The sequence below is a fragment of the Anser brachyrhynchus genome, assembly GCF_964034855.1.
Source record: "Anser brachyrhynchus genome assembly, chromosome: 4".
Taxonomy (NCBI): Eukaryota; Metazoa; Chordata; class Aves; order Anseriformes; family Anatidae; genus Anser; species Anser brachyrhynchus.
This window is the reverse complement of record NC_137698.1, coordinates 59088336-59111805: the sequence shown is the minus strand read 5'-3', so window position 1 is coordinate 59111805 and position 23470 is coordinate 59088336. Positions and strand designations below refer to the sequence as shown.

Here is a 23470-nt window from a genome sequence, read left to right as displayed (position 1 = left end):
GAGGCATTTAAGAGAGATGTCGATGTGGTGATTAGGGACATGGTTTAGTAGTGGGCTTGGCAGTGTTAGGTTGATAGTCAGACTTGGTGATCTTAAGGGTCTTTTCCAACCTAAATGATTCTACTTTTCTGTGATATTCTTCTCTACTTATCTAAAGGAATATTATTTAACACAATAATGTATTTTTGATTACTTTAGAACTAATTTCTGAAAAACATTTGGTCTCAGAATCTTCTTCGTATGAGTACTGAACAAAATAGTACTTTCAGTCCAGGGGAAGGGAAGGGAAGGGAAGGGAAGGGAAGGGAAGGGAAGGGAAGGGAAGGGAAGGGAAGGGAAGGGAAGGGAAGGGAAGGGAAGGGAAGGGAAGGGAAGGGAAGGGAAGGGAAGGGAAGGGAAGGGAAGGGAAGGGAAGGGAAGGGAAGGGAAGGGAAAGGGATTATTGTGAATTTTGGCTTCTACTCACTTGCATATTGAAGGGAAAATTCAAATTGTAACTGCTCAGCAATGGTAACTTGTAACAGAGGAATTACCTGGTGTTGCAGGCAAGACAGTCTACCTGCAGAGTGGGTTAAACTGGATGGAAGCAGGAATTCCAGGGACAGAACAACTCCATGTATGGGAGCAAAACTTTATTTCTGAAAATAAATTCTCCATTGAATGTGAGTGCTCAGGACCACTTCTGTTTTTTAAATTCTCCTTACAGATTATAAACTTATAAACTAAATTCCCCTTTAATCATATTACCTGCTTGATACTTTGTCAAATGAGCTCACAGTTCTTTATATATCAGAATGCGAAGTTATTGAGTACAGATTTAAAGAAAACACATATGGCATGAAGCAGGAATTGGGCATATGGATACCCTAATTAACCCAAGCAAGTGAAAAGGAAACAGCTGGAGAAACAAAAATAGGGTGAGTACTGTTCTTTGGGAAAATGGGGTTCAAACCAGTTGGATAAAGGAAGTCACAGACTTCCAATTTCCATTAAGATGATCCACAAAACTGCATCAATAAATAAAAGTAGGTTACCTCATCCTTATTTCTGTGAAACAAGAGTAAAATTTTATGTTATTATTTCCGTTAACACTCTTTTGCAGATTCAGTCTGAGTTCCTGGATAGTTAAGTGATGACTGAAAAATCCAATTTTGATGATGAGCAAAAACATAAAAAAAGGATAATATTAATCTGCAATAAAACCACAAATGGAGCTGCTGCAAAAGAAAATAAGTAATTCCAATATGTAGTTTCTAGTAAGTATTGAAAATTTAGAAACTTAAAAAATTCTGGCTTCTGTACATATGTGATTAAACGTTTTTAAATTTGTGATAAGCATGTTACTTTGGTAGTAAATTCAAAATGTCTGAGACTTTTTTCTTCAGCTTTAAGTACTTTTTAGCCTACAAAACCTGCAATGAATTTCTCATCAACCTGTTGAATTATTTAAATGTCAAGATCAAGTACTTTGTTGATGGTTAATACACCTACTCATACAAGTTGTTGTTCTTTCCATTTGCTTCTGACATGTAAATAAACAAATGTATTCAATTTCGCATACCTATGTTGTGTAAATACTGTAAATAATGTACATGTACACATGACTAAACACTTTCAATATATTTAAAAGTACCCTAGAGGTTTCTGGGATTCGATTATCATTTTACTACTTCTACATTTTTAAGTATTTTTACACTTTTAAGTATCATTGAATATTGATATCAAAGATGTGCCACAATGCTTTACTTATATAAACTAATAAAAACACTTAACATCTGCTTTTTTGTTCTATTCCTTAAGTACCAAACTGATGAGAACCTAAACATAAACTACTGTCTTCCAATTTCCAGCTTTTTGATTTAACTATTAATTCCGCCTACTGATTAAGAGAGAGGTAATGGCAAATATTTTCAGTAGATATTTTTCTATGGTTGAATATATTATCCTTCGAAGAAAAAAATGTCCTCTGAAACTACCTCAAAGAAAAGTAAACTGTCCATTTTTTATTTAATTTTCAAAGTGCTGTTTTCTTCCTTTGAAGGATTTTGATTCTTATGTCTTGTTCTTGTTTGTAAAATATCTACCATCACTATCTGGATGCATATAATTTGTCATTTCATTTTGCTACAACTCTGGCTGTATTAGTAATGTTCTGATTTGTTGTAAAAAAAACTTTCTGCACTGACCAGCTGAATTCACTACATTTGTTCTCTCAACCTTCTTCTTGTTTTATTTTGTTTTGTTTTGTTTTCAATAAGGTCTTCCCTGTCAGGATACGGGAAAGAAAAAAGTGGAATTCACTGCCAGAATTATTTAAACATAATAAACAGCAAACCAATATCTTTCCTTATTTGCAAAATAATATTTTTAATCAGAAGCTCCTCTCTATTACACATGTGAACAGCTTTAAGAATTATTAAATTTATTCAAAATAGTGACAAGAGCACTCAGTGAGTTTTTCCAACATTTTCTAAATCAATGTTCCTTAAATTAATGAAATCTGGGTATTAAAAATAAACAAGCAAAATTAAAAAAAAAATCAGTGATAATTTTTGAAAATAATTCAGAAAAATACAAAATATCAGTGATCATTTTTGAAGATATTGTCTTTGAGACTTAAGAGTAGCAGAAAAATAGGAACCATATTATATATTTAGCACAGCTAAAAGAATATTTTCCAAATGGCCAAATGGATATTTTTTATTTTTTATGTTTTTTTTTAGTTATTATTATTATTAATAATATTAATAGTCAATAATTTAATTTTAATTATTAGAATGTAAATTAAAAACTACAAATGTTATGTAATGGAGTATTTTCTCTCTGATTCTTCTTCTTGCCTACAGATACCACTAGAAAAATTCTATATTATATCTATTACAATTTGCTTGCTATATCTGTTATAAATGTTTTTTTGTGTGTGTGCTTTTTTTTTGGGGGGGGGGGGGGGGACATTTGTTTTTTTCTTGCAAAATGAAGAGCTCGATAAGAATCTTTTTGCCACCAGTTCCTTAGGAATATAATGTAGGCTTTGGAACGTAGGTCAAGTGAAATTGATGTGCTGTGGAAGGCCTGAGGCCTGACCAAATTAACAGCACAGCTGGATATTTTACATGTTCTAAGAACATTGGATGATACATTGCATATGCAATATATCTTGATTCCCCTCGGTAGGGCACGTGAAAACTCTGCAGCTTTTCACTGGATGCCTTCCAAGTTTGAAGTGTACTGGGGACAGCCTACTGGCACTGACAGAGAGAAACATTTCTGGGTAGAAAAGCTACACAAGGTAGAACTGATTTTTAAAAAGTCCTATTAGGACAGAGTATTATTAGGAAATGACAGCACTCCACTCCCGGCTCTCACTGCTGAGTGGACCAACATTTTCGTTTTTCCTCTCCTCTCCTCTCCTCTCCTCTCCTCTCCTCTCCTCTCCTCTCCTCTCCTCTCCTCTCCTCTCCTCTCCTCTCCTCTCCTCTCCTCTCCTCTCCTCTCCTCTCCTCTCCTCTCCTCTCCTCTCCTCTCCTCTCCTCTCCTCTCCTCTCCTCTCCTCTCCTCTCCTCTCCTCTCCTCTCCTCTCCTCTCCTCTCCTCTCCTCTCCTCTCCTCTCCTCTCCTCTCCTCTCCTCTCCTCTCCTCTCCTCTCCTCCTCTCCCTCCCTCCCTTCTTTTACAGCACAGTTAATGCTTAATTTGAATATTCATAACAAAACACTGCTGAAATAGAAGCATTTACAGAAAGGGGTGGAGTAATGTTATGAACTTTTACCTTGAAATATGCAGACTCTGTAAATCTGATAATCAGTTCAATCTCCTTTTGTAAATTAACATTGTATTATGTACTGATGTTAAGAAATACTTTCATACAGGAGGGAAATACAAGAACTCCATACAGACTAAATATCCTACAGGTGTTTTTTCTTCTGATTAATATGTTTTTTCTCTGAGTATTTGATCTCCATATTTCTGATACTTATTTGAAATATGTTTACATATTTTACACGTATTTTCAACATTAGATGGTTTCATGGAACAGTATCAGTCCCCTTTACTTCAAGTTTTGCTTTTTCTATATGGCCCTGATGACCTGCATCCCATGGTCCTGAGAGAAATAGCTGATGTAGTTGTCAAGCCACTCTCCGTAATATTTGAAAAATCATGGCAGTCAGGTGAAGTCTCCAGTGACTGGAAACAGGGAAACATCACTCCCATTTTTAAACAGGGTAGAAAGGAAGACCCTGGGAACTACAGACAGGTGAGCCTCACCTCTGTGCCTGGCAAGATCATGGAACGAATCCTCCTGGAGGCAATGTTAAGGCACATGCAGGACAAGGAGGTGATCTGGGACAGCCAGCATGGCTTCACCAAGGGCAAATCATGCCTGACCAATCTGGTGGCCTTCTGTGATGGAGTAACTGCATCAGTCAACAAGGGAACACCAACCCATGTCATCTATCTGGAACACTATACGGCCTTTGACACGGTCCCACATGACATCCTCATCTCTAAATTGGAAATATATGGATTTGAAGGGTGGACCATCTGGTGAATTGGCTTGAAGATCGCACCCAAAGAGTAGTTGTCAATGGTTCTATGTCCAGGTGGAGTCTGGTGACAAGCGGTGTCCCTCAGGGATATGTCTTGGGACCAGTGTTTTTTAATATCTTCATCAATGACATAGATGACGGGATTGAGTGCACCTTCAGCAAGTTTGCATATGACACTAAGCTGAGTGGAGCGGTTGATACCAAAGAAGGAAGAGATGCCCTTCAAAGGGACCTGGACAGGCTGGAGAAGTGGGCCCATGTGAACCTAATGAGGTTCAGCAAGTCCAAGTGCAAGGTGCTGCACCTGGGTTGAGGTAACCCCAGGCAGAAGTATAGTATGGGAGAAGAACTCATTGAGAGCAGCCCTGCAGAGAAGGACTTGGGGGTTCTGCTGGACGGAAGGCTCAACATGAGCCAGCAGTGTGTACTTGCAGCCCAGAAGGCCAGCTGCATCCTGGGCTGCATCAACAGAGGTGTGACCAGCAAGTCGAGGGAGGTTATTGTCCCCCTCTACTCTGCCCTCATGAGGCCCCACTTGCAGAGTACTGCATCCAGGTTTGGGCCCCCAGGAGAAGAAGGATGTGGACCTGTCAGATCAAATCCAGAGGAGGGCCACGAAGATGATCAGAGGGCTGGAGCACCTCTCCTGTGAAGAAAGGCTGAGAAAGCTGGGGATGTTCAGCCTGGAGAACAGAAGGGTCTGGGGAGAACTCATTGCAGCCTTTCAATACTTAAAGGGGACTTATAAAAAAAGATCGAGAAGGACTCTTTACTTGGGTAGGTAATGATAGGACAAGGGAGAATGGTCTTAAACTAAAAGAGGATAGATGTAGACTAGACATTAGGAGGAAATTCTTCACTGTAAGGGTAGTGAGGCATGGGAACAGGTTGCAAAAGAAGCTGTGGATGCCCCATCCCTGGAGGTGTTCAAAGCCAGGTTGGATGGGGCCTTGGCCAACTTGATCTAGTGGGTGGTATCCCTGTCTATGGGAGGGGTGGGTTGTAGTTAGATGATCTTTAAGCTCCTTTCCAGCCTGAGCCATTCTATGATTCTATGATTCTATTCGGTCTTTTTTATTAGAAATGTAAGGCAAAGTCTTCACTTAAATGACATAGTAGCAGAGGTCTTCAAACAGATATTTCCATAATTATTTTCTTGTCATGAGAGGTACAACTCTGTGTGTACTCTGTTATATAAGATCATCATCTTGAAGCATGTCAGTGTGATACTGATTTCTAGATGTAGAAATAGCAAAGATAAATAACTGTAACAACATGACACAATATGAAAGTAATCATGGATTGAAGATAATATATCAGTACAAACTCAAAACACTAGTCTTCCTGTTCAGAAGCAATAAGTATTTTTGTATTAACTAATCAAAATACTTTCAATACCTTTCAATAAATGTTAAAATTAAGAAAAATAACTGTTTTTTTTCCTGGTTTATGTTCTTGCTTTTGTTTTCTTTCAGAATTTAGAAGAAATATTTTATACTACTTCTGTTTTTGATGTTTGTATTGAATTTTTAATGATTCTTATAGCCTTGCAGTTTGCCTTGACAATAAAGAAGAAGTCAATGGAGTGGAAATTGGCTATATTATAAACACTATGCTCTAGGAATAAAGTTAACAGAAAACAGATAATCTTTCCCTGTCGATATCAGTCTAATATCAATGGACATTACAATGTCTGTGCTGCAAATGTTGACCCCACCTAAAACTCAGAAAAGAAAATAAACCTTTCTGTTATTTACTTGTGCTTCTCTAAAAGGGAGAACCTAAAGATAATCACCAGTGTCTGAAGCATGGTACACACTTAAAACAGAATAATAAATAATGTTAAAAAGAGAGCAATGCAAGTGAAGTCTTCAACCTTTCAGAACCTCTGAAAGTTTCTAAGTACTTCTGGAAACTCAATAGACCCTTTTATACACCCTCAGACTCCCTCTGGTCTTCTCTCAAAGCCTCTTGTTTAATATTCCTTTAATATGCCTTCTTCCCTTATAGCTGTAGAGTTCATTGCCTACATTTTTGAATGTCCAAAACAAATCTGACACCATGAAATAAAAACTGAAGACTAATTAAACTATTTCCAGATCATATGACTTTATCACAGAGGTTATTTTTTCATTACTAAGACAAAAGTCTTGATCAGAATAATCCATGGAGTGAAATATCCTTTATATTATATGGAATTAAGAGAATAGTATCATTTAATAGCTATCTGAGAAGGATTTCTAAGGATACTTTTTTTTTTTTTTTTTTTTTCTCCCTCTCTCCTCACACAGTGGCATTATCACATTACCCCAAGATACATTTAGTTACGTAGAATAATTTTTAGGATTTTCTGTTAGAATTGCATCTGTTAAGGGTTAAGTTTATTAATAGTTAAGTTGTCAGCTTAAGTTTCGATTCTGGAGAATAAAAATCAAAGTTTTAGCTAGGCTTCATATGTTAAAATATATTGCTTTCTTTTAAGTTATGTCAGGTATTAGTAAAACTAACTAGTTACTTTCCAGTGAATACTGCAATTTGAAAAAGTATTTTCAGATTGATCTGTGAGACAATTCAAAGATAAATATTTGGATAAGTATCAAATTGGCATTTGCATTTGTCTGCTGTAAACAGACATGTGCAGAAACATAAATATAGAAGCAGAACTTTCATTCTCTTACTTGCATAAACATACTTAGTAGAATCTCTAGTTGGTAAGTAAGAGAAAGAAAGGAAACTACAGTATGCCAAAATACATTTCAGTCCTTCGAGTTGTTAGGGAGTGTAATTAATTTTATCATTCACTGAATAATAAGATATAAGTAAACGTTAAAATATATAGCACTATATAATTGCATTGTAAAATGTGTGTAGGTAATTTCTATATTTCAGTTGAAGACTTCAGAGCAGAGGAAATTAAATGACATCAAAGTTTCTCTACAGTTCATCAAATTGCTAATTTAAATTAGAAGATATGTCTGTCACCTGTATTTGTTTCTTATAATACCCAGTAGAAATTTTATTCTATTTATTTGATGTGTATTTACTTAGGATTGATTAGAATAGACTTAATCAAGGCATGTAACTTACACTCACATTTAAATTCCTAATGACTTAACATTCCTAAAGTATGATACTGATTTACTAGCTTAAAAATTGGGATGTAAATGTCAAGTGCCATTTGAAATACTCAACGATATGCAAACAGCTTAATGAGACTACCATGAGATTTGCAGGGTACACAGGATTTGCAGGGACCCATATACCTCTGGCTTAACAGCTGGAGGATTGGTAACATGCCCTGTTGCATTTCAAGAGGCATTAGTGACCTATGCTAAAGCAAATGAATCAAGCCTACAGTGTCTGAATTCTTCTGTAATTAAAAAAGAGAGAAAAGTGCCTTCAAAGGTCTCAAGGGAAAATTTCTCCTCTTAATTTAGTTGCCAAATCTTAGCTAACGACTTTTCCTTTTGGAAGTATTCAAATAAACGTATTTATATTTACTAACTTCACTGGAACTGAGAAAATCTGTAGACATAAATTAAAATACGAGAAAAGCAAAGTGGATCTCAACCTATGAATTTCTGAAGGAAGATCTTAATCTTTCCGTTTTTTGTTGTGCTACTTATCATCTCCAATTGCAAAATAATTGGATGTGCTTTTAGCTTTCTCAATAACTTTTTTCCTCAAATGAAGAAATGTTTTATTAAGTCTTTCACCAGGAATTTTCTTTAGTCCCTTTGATATTGTATATGTGGGAAAATCATTAAAGAAATGTCAACTACAATAAACTGATAGTAAATTAAAAAAAAAAAAAAAGAAAAAAAAGTCTTATTTCTCGTATATATGTATATATATATATAAGATGCAGAAAAGTTTTTTTTTTTCACTTCCTTCTATTTAGTCTTTATGTGCACTTTCAATTCTGAATTCAGTTTGTCTATCCTTACTAAACTCAAATAATTACATAAAACATTTCTTTGATTTCAGTACAGTTACCTGTAGATTAAAATTCTCCTCAGTGTGGATAAAAGAATGAGAGAACAACCTGACATTGTTAAGAAGTATGGTATGATTCTCAACACCGTATGAGTGCTTTTCCTAAGGCCATTGGAAAACAGCTTCTGTTTTTTGAAGAGGGCAACATCCTACATTGTACTATGTCCTTTAAGCTAGACAGTTCTGTATTATACATAATAATTTGATGAAATAATATAAACTTGCAATTCAAGAAAAGCAAGTATTCAAGTATTTTGTTTTGGCTTAAGGATACTTAGCCAAGTATCAGGGTACGTCTGTACTATTTTGTACTAAGGAACAGAACAGTTTAGCAGATGTGAACTTATTTGTAATAAACAAACTAGCTTTTGACACAAGGTAAAATATTTAGAGGTTCCCATAAAAATTGACATCATTTTGATATCTGGCATTGTCATATCCATGTATTGCCAAATTTTCAAAGGGATTTAGGAGTCTAAATATACAGAGAACCAGTCAAGTCCCATTCAAGGTCTTAACCCTCAGTATTACCTGGGAGGAACTAAGTACATACATATGAGCTAAGAGTTTAAAAGCCCTTGTGCTTCTGGGTCTAAGTAATTGCAAGGGTGAGGTTGTTACTCATTTATACACTTTTAAAATCTCACTGGAGGCCTATCTGAACCTTACTATAACAAGACCTTTGAAAACTAGGCTCTTAGGAGGCTAGGTAAATGCCTGTATCTCTTGAAATAAGAATTATGTCCTGAATACAAAGGTGAGAAGCAATTCACCTAATTTAGTCCTCAAAGTTACAAATCTAATCCCAGCATGTCATTCAGGCCAACTTTTTACTCAAAGGGAAGAGACAGAAAGAGATGACTCCTGAGGGTAATTCATCCTACCTTAAAACTAACATTTAAGGAAGGTAGGACAATCATCCTCAAGGGATGCCTACCTCCTTTCTTCTTAACAGATGAAGGGATTTAGTCACATGACTTAAATGACATGCTTTATTTCTGGACAAGGAAAGATTAGATGAATACTTTCTTTAATTCTCTAGGCCACATCTTCAGAAGCGTTTGTTCCTTTTCTTCATGTTCCTTTTCCAAAGAAACTGCTCTGGTACATCCATTGTTGCATAAGCACTAATTCTCTAAGGTATTGTAATTTCTTACTGTGATCTTAGAAATACTTTACATTATGTTTATCTGGCTACATAATAAGCCATAGAAGATAAATTTGCCCCATTTTTTCACCTACCTCATCTTACTGCCTATTGACTAACTACTCTGGCATCATATATTTTTCAGCAGTATAGAAGAGTCTGGGAAAGAACCTGCTTTTTTTTATTATTATTATTATTTTCCTGCCATAACAAAGAAATTGTTTCCTGTAAATTCCTGCAGACAGGTGAACCAACAATACAGAAAAATCTCACAATGTGTCTACTCAGCCAGAAAACTCCTTGCTTAATATTTAAAATCTGCAAATTTGACAATTTTTCTTCATGCTTTGAAAGTGTGTTTTGTTTATTTATTTGTTTAATTTTAAAATAACATAAAAACAAACAGACCCATGATTTTTAAGCTTCTATAAGATATCTAACCTCAGAGGTCAATCTCTTCAATATGTTGTTAGTATTGTTTATATATTCATTGCTATGACTCAGAAGGATTTGCCAACGTAGAACAACAAATTCTTAAAAATAATAAAGACAGAAATAAAATAAAAGATTGACAGCAAATCTGCTAACCTGTGTCAGATGTACTGCATTTGCATGTGTAGTACAAGCAGATATCCAAACAGAGGAACAATAGGATTCCATGAGGTATAAAATATTTCTCAGTGATCATCCACACTATCAGTTCTAGAATCTGTTCCTTTTCACGTGGTTCATTCTATATTCAAATGAAGTTTGACAGACAGAAAAAATGAAATCCCCACCTTTTTTTTTTTCAGTCTTTATTTAAGCCAACTATACTTATGAAAATTTATATATTCATTAAATATTTTTGTTCAAGAATAAAAATCCTATTCCAGAAGAGGCAGTTCTTACAGTAGCAATAACAGAATTTTTGGTCTGTAGACACAACTTGATTTATTTTTTTTTTAAATGTGTACAGAACAAAGGTACCCTAAAAGATGCTATCAACTATCCTCATTTCTATTAACAGGAATATGAAAACCTGAAAATATTATCAAAGAGACAGAAAGTAAATTTAATCTTTTCATTTTTTTAGCAGTGAAATTGCAAAGATTTGGGGCACTCAACTGTTTAAAAATTTCAGTGTGAATTTTGTTGTCTATAATCAAAATATTACATCCATTCTTACACTTCTTTATTACTTTTATGGGATAGGGGGGAAGAGATCTGAATCCCAACTGCTGGCAGCTACAGGAATAACAGGAGGCTGTAACTGATGTCTGAACAAGCAACAGTCCATGTAATGCGTATCTATAGTTAACAGATGACTGGGTTACATGCAATTCTGGATCATCAGTCGTGTCTTTTCCACAGCACAGAAGACAGTGGTAAGTTACCACAGTCAGAGTCCCTGTTGAGAACATGTCAATGTTTTTCCATAATGCAATTCTACAGATATTAACATAGCTGACATAGTGAATGTCATGCCGGCTAGGTGAATCCATAAAAATAAGTTTAATATAAGCATGATTAACACAGACTAATGAATCTGACAATTCCAAAAACTTAAAACTCTGCTTGTTGTCAGTTTTGACAAGCAAGTACACGTTATCCTTATTGATTAAGTGCCTCATACCTAACAGAGGAAAAACCCAGATCATTCACTTCTGTCTGTAAAATGTGATCAAGGATATTTCTTGTGTCATTTTGATCATAGAGATTCCTGCAGAGAACACAAATTTGACTGATCAATCTATACACTACTTTAAAGTGATGTTCTTCTTTTATTTCAGCAGAGGAGAAGTTCCAAGAGGATCCAGGACATTATCAAAGGCATTCCAGAAATTAAAGACAAATTCCCTGGCAGATAGCTGTATTTTAAGACTAGTTCTAGTCCTCACTGATGCCTATCTCAGTTGAAAACTGTCAGTACCATAATAATTGGCAGAATATGCTGTGATTGGGTGATTGGATGGGGAAGCCACAAGCAGAAAACCATACAGTTTATTTATTAAACAGGATGGATTAAGTGGATAGTGATTTCTGGTGCTTCCATCCTACACATCATATTCACCTCAGTCATGTTCCCTGCTCCTCTGGTCCAGTTTAGATCAGTAGCGTAGATGCACGGGCACAGGATACTCATGCTGAATGCAGAATATGTCCTAGCCCTGCCTGGTAGGCTGGCCCCTATGTGAAACAGTTCCACCTTGTGCGTCAATATGGTGTACAAAATCCACATGAAGTATGCTGATCTCACCACAACTGGGCAATTGTTTTCTGTATTTATTGCTTTGTAAACTAGATTATCAGCATAAAATGCCAATGGCCTTGCTAATTATGTAGGCCCAGGCCAAACTCTTTGACTTTCTCTACATCTAAGATTGATTAGCAGTTATCACTGTTCTCCCCAGGATTTCTGTCATCCACTGTTGCCCAACTCCAAACGTGTTACAAAAGTGTGAAATTGACAACAGGCACATAACAAAGTTATTTTTGCTCTGGGCTACAGTATGAGGAAGACTTGTAGAGATTGTTCAGAATGTTTCCAAGTAAGAACATTTTCAAAAAGCAACCAAGATATGGGTAAAGTACTCAGCTTCTCCACTGCCTGAAAATATTAGCTTCCTGCCACTGAGGAAAAGTCAAAGTATATGTGATGGTAGCTACTGCTGAGTATCTAGGTACCATCTATCCTTTCTCCCAGTATTGGCAGAAAGATCCAGTTCTTTGTATCTCTTCTACTGATAACAAAAGCGATCAAGGTCTTCTTGAGGTGTTCAAATTCCATAATGTCTTATGGAAGTATCCTTGTTTTATATAAGTTTATTCGTATGTAGTACAGAATTTCCTTTCTAAAACAGTGAGGAAATGTATCCTCGTGAAAATACAATACCAAAGAAGTAATACAAATTAGAAATACTACAGAAAAAAAAAAAAAACAACACTTTTTTTTTTGAATTAATTCTTCTATCCTGTCCAGTTTCTTTAATGTCCATGTAAATGTTTGTACAGGCATAAAAGTAAGAGCTCAAAAATAATCAGAAACAGGTGTGTGGGGGGACCATTTCTTTCAGCACTAGTGCTGACTAAGAGTGATAACAAAATCATGGAACAGCAGTCTGCAATCACAACAGTAACAGCAGCATTGCCATTAAGTCCTTACTGTCTCATTTGCTTCCCCCTTTTCTTGCTCATTACTGAAGCATTAGGTTCGAGATACGGTGGGCAGATGTGCATTGCTGTCCTGTGGAGTCAGCTTGTGCATGTCTTTGTAGTTGAGCCGAATCCATCACAAGCAGAGAAGGTAAACTTGTCAGGGAAGACTAATGTAACTGAGCAACTACTGTGACTGGCTGTATTGGAGATAAATACGGAGAGGAAGAGGAGATATTTAAGAGGCTTTCAAATACCTCCTGATGCTTATAGCACAGGACAAGCAGTACAATTGCATGTAAGGCAGGGGAGATGCAATGTTCCTGCTTCTCTTCTTTACTGTTCTTCTGCCTGTATTTTAATTTCTGTAATAAAATGTGACATCCTTTAAGCTGGGTAAAAGTTGCATTTCCTAGCTTCTTCTATACCCTCTAGAAATTGGTCTTATTTTACCACTGCAGTCAGCCTTCCCAGTCAGAACAATTAGTATAATTATCTCAGTTCACACCTCAGTTCACAGTGCAGACACTCCAGTTTAATGGGCTGAGACACAGATGAACTCAAACACAGTTCAAATTATTGTTCTCATAGTCTCTGTTCCAAAGTCACTGTTCCATGAAAAAATATTAGAATAGAATTTCTAACTCATATTTTTTCATTCTGTTCTCATGTTAGAACAGATTTATTTATTTATTTTCCCCTTTTTCTGCACTACCATCTGATTGCCTCACTCTGTTACTGGCATCTCTCCCTCAACAAAACTCTCAGCAGATCATCATCTTAAGGACTGAAAATAAATACCTCTGGGCTAAATCCTGCTCTGCTATGCAGATATGCCTATGTAAGTTTAAAGTCACTTAATTGATTTTCTGGTTAGAGAGGCATTGGAAATGGCTAAATAGGAGGCCAAATCTCTTTCAGCCTTTGGCTCCAGATGCTGCTATTACTGATAAACCATTTCATATGCTTCTTTCCTTTTCAGATATGTTGCTTGTAAACATGAATCTTGCCTTTAGAAAACTGTAATCAAATAAGTGCTCTTGCTGTCTAATATAAAACAGTGATAGCTGTACAACACAGTTAGTGTAATCTATTTCACAGTATGTCCTCTTTTAATCTTTTATTTGGTTCACAGAAACTGGCAGGTCAAAGAACACACAGCTGTTTTCTCTGACAGAAGAGTCTACTAAAAGTTTCCAAAGACAACTATAATAATAATAATTAAACTATACACGTGTGTTTTTTTTTTTTTCTTTCTGCCCACCTCTCTTCACTTGAGATGAATTGTGAGTTTAAGATAGAAATTTGAGACCACAAAACCCACAGTGTTTCTGAATTTCCTGATATACTGTGTGGTGGGGAAGATAATTTTAATGTGGAAACTCTTCTGTGCTTGCTCATCTGAAAGTGACAGGACTTACACCTTTTTTACTTCTCATAATGGACAATTTAAAAATACATTTTTGAAGATTCTGAAACTGCTTCAATCTATTATGAAATCTGGAGTAAAGAAAGAATTTTAAGTTATTTTACCCTTAACCTCTCAGCCATAAACAGCTGAAATCAGAACCCAGCTGACCTCCATGTTTTGCAAGCTCATGAAAAATACAAACTTTCTCACTGTACTGTCTCCACCCTGAGCCCCAGTACCTGATTTTCAAGGCAAATGGTCTGTTTTGCAGTGAAACATATTCGTAAGTATGACAACAGCTAGGGCAATCACAAGTGGCTAAAAGTGTGAGTTCTAGAGAGCTATAGGGCATATTTCTGCATATGTGCATGGATAAAATTGCCATAAGAAGCCATGATAATTTTGTTAATATTTACCTATTCATATACTTGCCTTAGTACTATTGGTAAACACACTTAAATTATGTGACAAATAAACAAAGATATATAAGTTCAGATCTACAGATCAAACTACGGACCTATCCAAAAAGGATAGGAGAAAACACAAGTATATCCAATATTTTGATAAAAGTTGTTAAGTTCAATATTGTGTTTGGCAACATAACGGTTGCATTCTACTTTGACCTTTAATAGACAGCTATACTGATGAGTCTTCTGTTTTGAATTTGCTGTGCTGGCTAGAAAATATGTAGAAATGCAAAAGGTGCTACCCAGATTTGTTTCAGAATTAGCATTGTGTTCCACATAACTCAAGGATATAAAGTGTTATTATCAGGGAGCACTAACTGAAGATGTAACAAAACAGAACAGGAAAACGACTGGAGAAAAGTCATTTCACATTAATTCAGCTTTTAAAAGCTCATAGATATACGGTCTATATATTATTGCTGTTTGGAATCCGCAAAACCCTCAAATGCTTCAGTTTCCCCAGATAACAATTACTTAAAAAAAAAAAAAAAAAATCAAACCCACAGAAAGTCATATTTTTACTTAGCTTTAAAAATGAAAAATAATTGTCATCTTCAGCGTACATAAAATAAAATCCTCTTTCATCCAAACATACACAACTCTTCAGTGCTTTTAGTTAAACTTGCACTAAATTTGCTTTTCTTAGATAGAGGTAAAGAAACTAAGGTATTATCCTCGGAGTCATTTATGGTAAAATGCTATTTTTTTCTTGAGCTTAAATCAATCAAACTTCTCTCTCTCTCTCTCTTTTTCTTATTTATTATTATTATTGCAATGACTATCAATATTGGTATCAGCATTGATTTTTATTGATATCAGTATAGCTGAACACTGGCAGCTTGGTTGATTTGCAACAGCTGAAATCCTCAGGTCTTCAGACTGAGAATATTACACGTTATTGTAGAAATAAGAATTGCAAGTAAAAATATTTTCTCAATTTTTCTCAAAGTTTTTCTAGATCCTCTCCTGGTCAAGCTGATATGACTCATTGAAATAAATTACTTTCACTCAATTCCAGGAAATATACACAAAAGACTGTGGATTTTTATTTGTATTCCAATTTCTTTATGGTTGACCTTCATTTCTGCTTCATTTGAACTTCAGGAGTTCAAAAACTCAATGACAACCTTTTAAATCCTGCAAGAACAGCTTTATGTGACTAATATTTTCATTAGTCTTTTTCTTCTCAAAACTAAACTCTAAACTGTCCACACATTGTAGAATATACATTTCAAACTTCATATAAAGAAGTCTTTGGAAATTCTCAAGAATATTAGTTGAGTTGAACAGATACATCCCCAAAGTTAATTTTTGTAATTTGATATTTAGGTATGCAGTGCTTACCTAGGGGGCATCAGGTCCACTCCAGCGGAATTTACTAATCCTCGGTAAAATTTGCTGTCTCCTTTTCCTTGTGTACTAAGCATGAAGATTGACATAGGATACACAAGAAACAGCTTGTCTATGGTGATGATATAGGAGACAATGTCAAAGGCTTAACTACAGTCAAGGTAAGCAATATCTACTGCTCTCTTCTCATAAAGCAAGCTAGTCATCACAGTGTAAAAACCTATGAGGTTGGTCAAGAATGATTTCCCTGCTGTAAGTCTGACTACCCCTAGTTTCCTTCTTGTCATTCACATCTTGGGAAATACTTTCCAGGAGGATTTTCTCAATCATCTTAGGGGCTGTGGTAGGGCCTGTGGTTTCCCAGCTCTTCCTTCTTTCCCTTCCTGCAGATAGAAGTGGCATTTCCAGATTTCAGGAACCTCTCTTAATTGCTGTGACCATTCACAAATAATTGAGAGTGGCCTTGCAATCACTCCCACCAGCTGTTTCATCACTTATGGGTACAACCTGTCTGAAACTGTGGACTTTATATATATGCACTTCGCTTAAGTGTCTTCTGCCCTAGTCCTCCTTCAGTGAGGGTACATTTTCCTTGCTGAAAACTTCTCCCCTGGCATTAGGGAACAGGAATGGACCGGACCTTTCTTCAGCTTGGAGGAGGTGATTTTTGAATATCGACCAGCTTTCCTGGACTCCCTTTTCCTCTGGAGCAATATCCATAGAGATCTTCCAAGCATATCTCTGAGTAGGTGTAAGTCTACTCTTCTGAAATCCAGGAGTCTTTTTGGATCTTTGTCCAAAACTAAGATCCCCAGAAGATCTGTCTCAGTTTACAATTAGTGTGGTAATGTACAAGTACATTCACAGCAAGGGGAAAATTCATTCTTCCTCAGTTAATTCCAGTAATTTAGCTGCTAGAGCACTTACATAAGTCCTTTGACTCTGTAGTATTGCATTTGCCCAATTCAAGAACCGCTTGGAAGCTTTGCCTTTCAGTATAGTTCCTAGGAATCAAAGTTAGATATCTTACCTATTTATAAATGCACAGAATTGAATGCATCATGTTTCATCTTGGAATACATTAAATCCATTTGCCTACCTAGTTATCAGGAAATTCAGGAGGTGAATTTACAATAGATGAACTTCAGAGAACCTCACAGAGGCTATCCAATATAGAACTAGAATCATCTGACACGATCAGAGAGGATCAAATTGAATTCAGGTGACTACATCTACAGTGGCTAATGCAATAAAAAGAAGAGCATTAATGCCTTTTGCATCCCAAATGGCTTCCCATGCTACTCACCTGTTGTTAAAAAGGAGAAAGCAGCCTCAAGAAAAGTTAGAAACAGTTTTTGTACTTTGGTAAGAACTCGTAGCTGAGCATCCTACATCAAAATAAGTGCTTTCATGGATTAGAGGGATGAATTTAAAACTCTTCTTCTCCTGTCATTATTTTCTTATTGGTTAGGATAAATAGTCAACCATTTTGGGGACAGGATTTTTAGGATTCTGTATTTGGCTGTTAGCTCTCTGCTTTCATTAAAGCGCTTAGACCATTTTGGTAATTTGCTGTTGTGAAGGATTGTACTGATATATAACATTTGCCTGGAAATTTAGCTGTTTTAATTATTTGGATCAGTTTCCAAACATTCATTTCATGTGTACGTACAAACAAGTGTCACACTACACACACACAAAAGGTTCAGTATTTATCCATCAGGAAACTAATATCTAATCTGTATATCATTTATTGTTGTTACAATAGGCTGAACTGTCAGAAAGTTATTGAAATGCTGTTCAGAATGCAAAGAATAAATGGTTCAAATGACCCATCCGTTCACCCCTAAAAGCAGAGTGCTTCCTAATACATGGAGATCTCCTCCATTAATGTTCACGGTGTTGCCACAGTATCCATCCTGTGCTGGTGCACACCTCCAGGTCCAGTTTCTACTCCTTATTCTGGTGTATCATGGTGTTAGGCTTGTAGCTATCACATGCACAGCTGGTGCTAAAGCTGGGGTGAAAACAACATTGTACCTAAGGTTAAATCTTTGCATGGGCAGTGATCTTGCTGTCTCTGGGGGAAGGGCTCTCCTGCATGTAAGTATTCAAAGAGCACTGTCAGAAATCCTGTGTAGCAAAAAAAGCATCTATGCAATTTTGTTTGCTGGCTATCCTATGAAAACCATTAAATTCAGCAATGATTTTAAAGGAAACAACAAGCTTACTACAGAAGGTTGATGATTTTTTTCTTTTTTTTCTCTCAGGTTATTGTACATACCTTAAGTTTGGTGTGCATGATAACATGGCCTGAAAAATCTTCATTTCATTATATGGATCTCTGACAAGAATTATAGTAGCCAACAAAGGTAAACATTCAAAATAATAAATATCTATGAAAATTGCTACAATTCCTAAAATTGTTTAACATTCACTGCAGATACAGAGGGAGAGAAAGAATGCTTTATCTTTAAAACCAATTTTTATTTTTTGTTTCTATGACTATAAAATAGAACTTATGAATATTAAAAAAAAGAAGGTTGGGAATTTGAAGATTAAGAAGCATATATATGTATGGGAAAAATAGAACTGCACAAAGCTCTTCACAGCAGAGATTCGAAGAGTCTTAAAAAAAACAGATTTGCATGGGAAAACTCAGAAACATGGATGAGAACAGAAGGAGAACTACAGATCAGATGAGAGGTGAATTACAGGAGCTGACAGGAAGAGGCAGAGGGCTTCCCATTGCTTGTAAATTTTCTTTTAGATTATTCTACCTCCACAAACATTGTTTTTCACCTGATACAGACTTTTTATATAAAACTGAAATACTGAGCTACAATTCTGCTACATAATTGATATTCTTTTTGTTCTAACAATGTGCTGAAGTAAGTAGGGAAGTTTTGCCTTAGAGATATTTTGCTGAAGTCATATGCAAATAGAAATCTAACACATGAGGGATAAAAACATCTAGTAACAATTGGTTGTGATTACATAAGCATGCTTTGATGATGGTTTAACACCAATGGACAGAAAAATACCGCCACACTGCCCTCTCGCTCCCCGTTCTCAAAAGAACAATGGGAGAAAACACAATGAAAAAAAAAAAAAAAGAAGAGAGAAGCTCATGGGTTAAGATAAGGGTAGGGAGATCTCTCACCAATTACCATCATGGGCCAAATAGACTCAGCATAGGGAGATTAACGTAATGTTATTGACTATTGCTAATAACAGACTATAGCAATAAGAACTAAAAGCAAACTAAAACCAACTTCCCACCCCCCCCCCCATCCACCCTCTTCTACCTCCTCCCCCATGCAGCACAGGGGAGTGGGGAATGGGGGCTGTGGGCTTCAGTCAGTCCCTAACACTTCATCTCCGCTGCTCCTTCACGGTCACTCTCTGCCCCTGCTCCACATGGGGTCCCTCCCACGGGATGCCATCCTTTCCATGTGGGACCCATGGACTGCAGGGGGACAGCCTGCTCCACCAGGGACCTCTCCTCAGGCCACAGGGGAACTTCTGCTCTGAGCCTGGAGCTCCTCCTGCCGTCCTTCTGCACTGACCTTGATGTCTGTAGAGCTGGTTCTCTCTGCTTTTCCTCAGTCATCTCTCCCAGCTGCTGTTACACAACCTTTTTTCCCTTTCTTAAATTTGCTCTCACAGCATCACTCACTGGCTCAGCTCTGGCCAGCAGCCGGTGCTTTTGGAACCAGCTGGAACTGGCCCTTATCTAACATGGGGCAGCTTCTGGACTCTTCCCACAGAGGGCATCACTTCAGCCTCGCTGCTACCAAAGCCTTGCCACGTAAACACCATACAACATCTATAATGACTGCTGATGAATCATGAATTTAAAAATAATGATACTCTGATATTAAAACATCTGTCTGATCCTCGCTACTTTTGAATTCTGAAGTGTTATAAAGGCTGCATGCCATGCAGAAGGTGAATTGAAAAAAAAATTAATAAAATGGAGCTTTTAAAAACATATTAAATTAAAAAAAAAAACAACACTCAAATACTCTAGTATTTTAATCACCACCACCTAAAATAACCCTTAGTCCCACTGCAGAAGATGAAGATTTTCTACATGGAAATAAGTTTTTGTATTTAGTAGTGACAGAAAAATGAAAGTAGAGGTAAAATAGGTAGCAAGCCTTCATCTCATTTTTATATGCTGTCATCACACGTGAAAGGAAAAAAATGCCACATGCAAAGATTAAGATGTTTTTGACCATTTCCCAGAGCTGACCAGAACCAAAATAATGTGGATGAGAAATTTCCATGGCTGTAAACCTAGGATTTAGTAAGTAGGTATATATCCTGGAGAGGGATTACTGAGCATAATGATTAGAAGTATCAGAAAGAAAAAATGTTTGAGATCCAAGTGAAATTAAATCATAGCTGTGGATTTTTGAGCAAGATAGCTCTACTATTTGTTTTCACTACATTCAGGAGGAATATATATATAAAATCCAAGATTACATCTCAGTGTATGGATGGTGTCATGGAATATTTTATCCATAAAAACATGGCATTGAAAGGTCTAAGTGTTGACCTTAAAAAAGTCAGTATAGGGCTGAGCCTTAAACATTATGGGTTATCTGTAGTTATTATTCTAATATTCAACTGCAAATGAACCTGAGATTTAAAATACAGATAGTGTAGAGCAGGTGGAATATCATCAAGATGCAGAGGTGATTATAGCTAAGAGCAATAAAAGTGGGTCTCAAACAGAAGTTCAGAAACAGTGAATCACAAAGTGAAAGCAGACTGAGCAATTCATAGCAAGTGTATGCTATTATATTGTTGACAAGATCATAATACAGTTAAAACTATTTTGAAGAATGACTAGTGATCCTCACAATAAAAATCTTAGCTACTCTAAAATAACTTTCTTAAGAAGTAGGTCATGAGTTTATGGAAAGTTATTAAAATTTATTCATGGTTTTATCCTTCAGACTAAGACAGGAATCCAGACAGCTGACAACCAGGCAGTCCTCCTATTTTGATAAGGATCTCATCTGTTTTGACTAATGCTTTCAGTATAAACCTAAGCAGTTCATAGGCTGTAGTAGCTGCAGAAGGCAAAGACAATTCTTGATATACTTTTGCAGCCTTTGTAAAATTTACACTACTTAATGGTTTTCATTCATCTTCTTTTAGCACTTCCACATATGTAATAGCATATATTTCCATTCAGAATAAATTCTAGCTTTTGTTTACTTCAAGACGTCTTGCATAAAAAAATTATCATTTTCCCTCACTCTTCAAAGAGGTTATGGTGTCCATTGTTAAAGCAATTGGAAATTATGTTAGTCTTATTATCATGCTTGTTTTTATGCTTGTACCTAAATGTGCCTCATTCCAGGGAGCAAAAACTGGTATGGCTGACCAGTGGTAACAAAATACTGAACATATCTAGATCCTCATTTGCAGATGCATTAAAACTCCAACAAAAGTAGACTGGGAAGGCATTTTTGATTTTCGTGATGTCAAAGACTTCCTTTTGCTGTATATGTAATTGATTTAAAATCTATACTTAAATATTTTTTGAACTATAATGTTGTAATTATTGCCTTAATAATGTTCAGTCAAGAACAAAATTTCATTGTGCCTGTAGGAAAGATCCATCAACACTCCTATTTCATTTTCTAATATTCTGTCTTTTTGGACCAAAGAAGCAAGAAGAGCTGGAGGGCCAGATAACAGTTTCAATGCAGTATATCTATGAACACTTGTCATTTTGAGTTTGAGATATTTTTTTTTTCAGCTGAGAATTCGTTAATCCTTGCTTGCACTTAGTATGTGGGCACTGTAATGGGAATCGCTGAGACCAAGACTGTGTAAAAAGCACTGAACAGTAACAAATCATGTGTCTATACTGAAGTCATCACAGTAATTTGTGGAATGTAAATCTATGTATACTGCTTTCTAACTAGATAACGAATTCTCAAAACATCAAGGTCCAGCGAGGGCTACTGACTCAGACATTATATTTGACAGGTTTTCTTAGTTGTTCACTCAAACATATCTTGATCTCATCATAGTTACAGCAGCTGTATTGCAGATGCTGCAAAGGTTCATACATATCCTTCTAAGCTGTCCAGGAAGATTTTGAGACTTGTCTGTGTGAGTCCAGGATTTTGGAAAAAATAGGTATAGTACATTGTACATACACAAAATACTGCCAGATGATAGTGTAATAAGTCTGCTGAAGAAAAAAAGCCACAATTCTACAAAGGAAGATTAAAATAATCATTTTCTTTTATTGAATGAAATTGGAGGTTTTATGGTTAAAATAGGGAGTGCAAATATGGTCTTTTATATTGCAGAAAGAATTGTTTCTTCAAAATTGCCGAGAATTGAATAATTTTATGATTTTATTTGTTTATTTAGGGTAAAAGCACAATGTTCTAGAAAACATTTCTGTTTTACAGAAACGTAGTCCATACAGGGTAAAGGATTCAGGATTAATGATTTGGCTATAAAAATGAAAAGAAGGAAGTACTTCCAGGGAGGTATCTATAGAGCTGAACAGGCTACAATCAAGACTGTAATAAAAGTAAATTTTGTAATTTCTTAAATACTCACAATGTTTATAACTTTTGCAGTTATTTCTTAGTCTAAGATTTCACATTTTTTCGTCATGGGTATTCTGACTGTATTTTCTGCTGTTGTGCTTGAAAGTCTACACAGTATTTAACTCCATGAGAAAACAAAATTATAAAATAAATACTGTATCATCTTTGACATTTCTATTTCTTTACTGTTCAATGAATATATCAACACTTTTGTGGTATTCTTAGTAAATAAAGTTCTATTAGACATGGAAATTTATTCAAAGAGGTAACCAAAAAATGGACTATATAACTAGAAGAGTTGGTTTGCTGGAAGAATGTCAGGTATGGCTTTAATATGATTTGCCCACCTACTCTTCCAGAGAAAAAAAAAAAATTACAACCTTATAAATAAATGAAATGTAAACTTGACAGTTTATTGTATTTATTATAGATTTCTCTGTCAGACAAAGCAAAGGTTAAACTGAGACATCAGTGAGATATCAGTTACTTGCTTACACACTCTCATGGTCTCCACAGAAACAAATGTTTTACATTATCAGAAAAAGTAAAATTTACTTATTCCCTCTCTCAAAAACAAACAAACAAATGAACAAACAAAACCCAAAAGCTTTCACCTCTAGGAGTGATATGTATTTTTTATGTTGAAGATGTCACTCACATTGCTGAAATACTGATTTAGTCTTGACCTCCTGAAAGTACCAATTATATATATATTCTATCATTCAGTAATTAACATGGATTAATTAGTTGTTCTTAATCACTTTTTTTAAGAGCAATGTTTTGGTAGAAAACCAAATTATCGAACACCCTCTCCCATCTTTTAAACCAT

The 23470-nt window shown here is 35.8% G+C and overlaps 2 long non-coding RNA genes across 2 annotated transcripts; both read left to right on the top strand.

The window, feature by feature from the left end:
• The first annotated feature begins 375 nt into the window (after positions 1-375).
• Positions 376-1870, top strand: LOC308194258. The gene is made up of 3 exons (XR_013950405.1): positions 376-662; positions 794-917; positions 1103-1870. It is a non-coding gene; the product is annotated as an uncharacterized lncRNA (long non-coding RNA).
• A 15475-nt stretch (positions 1871-17345) lies between these two features.
• Positions 17346-19849, top strand: LOC308194257. Its single transcript, XR_013950404.1, has 3 exons — positions 17346-17416; positions 17820-17992; positions 18322-19849. It is a non-coding gene; the product is annotated as an uncharacterized lncRNA (long non-coding RNA).
• The last annotated feature ends 3621 nt before the right edge of the window (positions 19850-23470 follow it).